The sequence below is a fragment of the Salvelinus sp. IW2-2015 genome, linkage group LG2 (assembly GCF_002910315.2).
Source record: "Salvelinus sp. IW2-2015 linkage group LG2, ASM291031v2, whole genome shotgun sequence".
Classification (NCBI taxonomy): Eukaryota; Metazoa; Chordata; class Actinopteri; order Salmoniformes; family Salmonidae; genus Salvelinus; species Salvelinus sp. IW2-2015.
In genome coordinates, this window is record NC_036839.1 from 8,745,004 (window position 1) to 8,749,884 (window position 4,881).

Consider the following 4,881-nt stretch of genomic DNA (forward strand, 5'->3'; position numbering starts at 1 on the left):
ATGTGTTTTTTCAGCTGTGTTAACTTCCCACACCGCCAACATCGCTTGTTTACTGAKGACAGATGGAAGACATAGGCGGCCACCTGTGCTAATTAGCTATCTTGCGAGCAACGAACATCTGTGTAAGCGTAACTTGGGAGATGTCTAGCTTGTCAGCTTGTGGATCTGTGCAAAACTGCGACAGTAAGTTTGATTTTAAGATTCCTTTTTGATACGAAAGATAAAGGGCATATCAGCATGTTTCGAAAYCCGGTTTGAAAGTGATGATTGTTTACTTTTCTAAACGTTAAAACACACCGCGTCGTTATTGTAGTTCACGTGGAGCCAAAATGTGAGCTGATGTAACCGCTGAAAACTTTACATTGTTGTGTTAGTTTCAACAGCGCATTACCTGATTTTCCCTCTAATCGATATCAGTGATTTATTACCACTTGTCAAAACAGGGTTTTTGGTGCTTGTTTAAAATATTGTAATGACCCGGCTGGGTCATAAAGGGAAAAGAGACGGACTCTAGGTGTGCAGGTCAGAACACAGGTTTATTCCTAAACTGGGCTATTGTTCCGGCCACAGCCCACGCCGCTAAATGCCGAACGTACACAATGTTACCCTGTCGAGTTAAGGGTCACTCTCATAGGAACAGATCAAGGCCCCGAACAGGAAGGAAGAAAGATGAGACAGTAATCCCTATTTATGAATTTCCAAATCCCGCGGTATTACCCATCCCCCCAACCTTTCCATCTGTCCTGACATATTTAACCCCTGCTAGTAGCCATGAGAACCATAACACACCCACAAACACAGAACACAATACCGGGTCGTTACAATATGATTACTATTGTTACACATGTATGTGTAGATGGATAGCAAATTGTATGTTTAGGCTTTCAATATATCAGGATGTTTCTGCATATTGGATATTGATTTGGACACGTTACAAATGTGTTTTGTCATTGGGCTATTTATCAAAATGTCTAGTCAACAGGAAGCAGCGACGAAAAAATTATTTAAGTAATTTAACTTAAGTAACATTTAACTTAAGTTTTAGGAATATGAATTGAACTTCCTTTCCAATGGTATAATTTCTAATGGTATTTAATCAGGTAAAAACGGCCGAATGAGTCCAAAAACGTTCTACGAATAATTTACTTGTATGATATACCATAAATCTCCAAACGGGCCTAGGCTGAGTAGGGTTTAATTAGTTAACTAACGTTACCTGCTAGCGTTGAATTAACTGCCAGCTAACATTAGTTATAACCTTACCTGCCAATCATTAACTCTTGAAACGAAGAACACATTTACAATACATTATGAATAGTGACTCACTTAATAACTACTAAACAATATTTCTTTGAATTGACAAGGTTATTGCATTTTGCATGATAGCTGTCTCCTTGTGCACTTCTTCTTCGGTGGAGTTTGATGACGGTTGGCATCCAATATGTTGCATTACCGCCCCCAACTGAACTATAGTATAAATCCATTACACTTTGTGATACCAAAGAGGAAAGGGGGAAAATAAATATATATTTTTAATTACGCTACTAACAACACACACATTAAAACCCACCACCATATTCCACTACTTTAACCCTATCTGATCCTACCCCAGGCCATGATCTGAGAGGACAGGACACTACCACTCAACACACCCTGTAACTCTACTGAAGTCAAATCTCGTACCCCCAAATACTTCTCTGCAGGCTGCCACCACAACATCTATTTTCTGTGAAGTACGTTTCATTTCTGTGATACAGATAACCACTGCTATGAACGCTAAGAAGACAACCTTACTGAAACATATACTGTATCACTCATTGGCTTATTCCTCAGGTCTGGCACAGATCTACTCTTCACAGAGATCCTCTCAGAATCCCTCACCCTTAATCCACCCTCCTACTTTCTTCACTGCCTCAGCATACGACATCTTCTGCACTACTCTGACCCTGGCCACCTCAATATGCCTCTCTCGCAAAGGAAAACTCCGATGCACAGCAAAATGGGCACCCCTACAGTTGACAKAACTTTTTCCACCAAAACTACACATTCCTCTGTCCCATGTCCTCCTGCTCACTTCCCACATTTTGGAATCTCCCTCCTACACACTGCTGTGACGTGCCCATAAACATGACACCAATAACACAGCAGTGTATTCAGCACAAAKTCTCTAACAGCATAACTAATATATATCCTAACATTACTTTGTCAAGTAAAGACTCAATTAAAGATCAAAAGAACAGACTGTCACCTCTGTTTCACTACGCTCCCCACGGGATCTGTGTCGCACCAAACAGCGGGCGTCACAAACACCAGGAATCTTCAATCTAAATWGCTCCACCTCCACACTTCACGCTACCCCAGAAATCACTGCCTTCAATGGTGCCCTGTACTTAAGCGCAAAGCAAGATACAGGTCTTTCCCCAAGTTGCGTCGCACGGAGCACCTGCTCCCTCTGATCTGAAGAAACACAAACGTACATCACAAGTCCACTTTGGGTTACTTTCACCGACTCAACAGCACCCACCATCTTTTCCACCCAACATGAAACCACCCATGGATCTGCCGAAAGGTTCTGGCCTGGTTCCACCCTCTTCAAAAATCTCACTTCCATTGGACCAAACGTATCTTTATCATAACCATGTCCATCAAGGCTCTGAGCTCCTCACAACASCTTCCACCTCTTCTATTTCACCTCCAAAACTCGATCTGGGGTCCGCCACACTCTTTCAACTTGACATCAATCTTCCTCAACATACCCTCTCCCTTGTTATTGCTAGTGTCAACAGATTCAAACCCATCCTCTACCTCCCTCAGTCTTTTCAACCTCCTCTCTCATTCCCTCCAATCCTCCTTAACGAATTACCTGACTCCTTCTGAAAATATTAAACATTTCCAAGCCGAAAACTATTTTTAGCKTCCTCGAGAGACATGCTAAGCCCTGTACTCCCTTCACTTCAAACTAAAGCCCGTCTCGTGCCCAACTGGTTCAATAACAATGAAAATGTGCACCTTCACCCCCTCTAGCATGTGATTCTTCTTGTTCTTTTAGTGGTGCATGACTTCTGTGGTTGGTTGAAGGAGTCGACTCTTGCTCGACTCCCTAAACACGTTGAAACAGATGCGTACACGCCACCTCATTATTTCAGAGTCCTACTTGGAAGACCACAGGGTGGGGGTGATGGGAGTAGTGAGGTTTATAGGGAATTATTTAATTTMATTAGAAATTCAGGGTAAGTTTAAGAGAACATAGTGACCGGCCTCACACTCCAGTACAGTAGGTGGCGGGGTATGCACCTGTCAGTTGGTTGCAATTCACCAATAAAAACTTAAAGAAGACCGAAGACTATTTGCGTCCTAGAGGACTGACGTGTGCATGATGCTGCCAACAAAAAAAAAGTGCATGATGCTGCCTATTTGCTCATCAATTTTGTTAAGTATTGTGTTGCAAAAGTCAAGGGGTCTGATATTTATTTAATCCATTTTAGAATAAGGCTCTAACGTAACAAAATGTGGAAAAAGTAAAGTTGTCTGAATACTACCTGAATGCACTGTATCTGTATCATTCATCATCATCAATAGCGTCTCCCAGGTCRTCCTCACATTTTTGTTTTACATGTTTTGTGTCATCGGGAAAGGCCTCTATCAACCCTTGATACAGTTTGGATATCAACTTTGGAATTTGTCAGACTGCCTTAAAATAGCATCTGGCTTGTCCAATGTTTTCTGCACAGAGAATAAAGTTTTGTATCTGCAAAAATTCACCTCAGCTGTCACAGACTGGTGTTCCCTGGCTGCCTGGCCCTGCTGAGACCCCTGTCACAATCTGATCCGCCTATGATGAGACATGACAAAGAATTACCTTAGTGTACATTTATACATTACATTACCCAAGAATAGAATCAATGGTTCAATCATTTAAATTACCATTATTCCTAGATCCCAGACTAGCCTTAAACTTGAGCTGCTGTCATGTAGCTACTGTAGGTCTACCCATCAATTCAAGATGGAACTTTGTATCATTCACTGATATTGATAATATACTGCAAAATTCACCTGAGCTCCATAGACTGGTCTTCCCTGGCTGGCTGACCCTGCTGGGACCTCTGTCACCATGTGATCCTGCTAAAACATACCGACTGTGCACTAGAGGGCTGCATTCCCGCTGGATGTCTATGGGACCTGCGGGTCCTGAGAGAGATAATTGCGGGCTGGTCGCCATTTTTCATGCTGTGCTGTGGGCAGGGATGAAAATATTTTTGTTGGRCCAGATTATTTGGAAACGGTCCTCTTTCTGCTTTTTATGCGTTAGCCTATCTATTGTATTAAAAGCACATATTTTTTTGCATTATTCACACTATTCACACACACACTATTCACACACGCTTTAACTTCAGTAGCCTACCTCTCCTAGTTAGGCGCGAGATTTCAAGTTCGCCTAGTATGTGGGTCTCATTGAAAATAGAGTAGGCTGCATACATTAAATATGAAATGAACTTAAATATGATTAGAATGTAGTTTACTAGTGTTTGTAAATACATTTTGATAATGGAAAGAAGTGGAGGGCGCTCAACCAACGTGAGTCGAAGTGCAATCAAATAATTTATTGAAAGGGAAAAGACTACAACGCGCTACRATGTTGAACGAGCCTTGCACCTTTTCATTTTCAATAAGTATTGATTCCCCATTTATTTGTCTCTGCCTGCAAATTGTCCTCCTAAAAGGTAGGCTATATCCTATAGGCCTATGCAAAACGTAGCAATTGTTGCTGTCATCATTCATTCTGCTTCAAGTTCAGTAGTCACACCAGAGAGATCAGGTGCGCGTGTGGTCTCAATTAATTAGAGTAGGCTACGTATTTCAGTAGTCCACTCAAACGCCAGA

The 4,881-nt window shown here is 41.7% G+C and overlaps 1 protein-coding gene across 1 annotated transcript in view; it reads left to right on the forward strand.

The window, feature by feature from the left end:
• Positions 1-94: 94 nt before the first annotated feature.
• LOC111973876 (ORM1-like protein 1) overlaps positions 95-4,881 on the forward strand; it is a 55,540-nt gene continuing 50,753 nt past the window's right edge. The window contains exon 1 of the transcript XR_011481001.1: positions 95-183. The gene's annotated coding sequence lies outside the window, so the exon portion shown is untranslated. The remainder of the gene's footprint in view (positions 184-4,881) is intronic.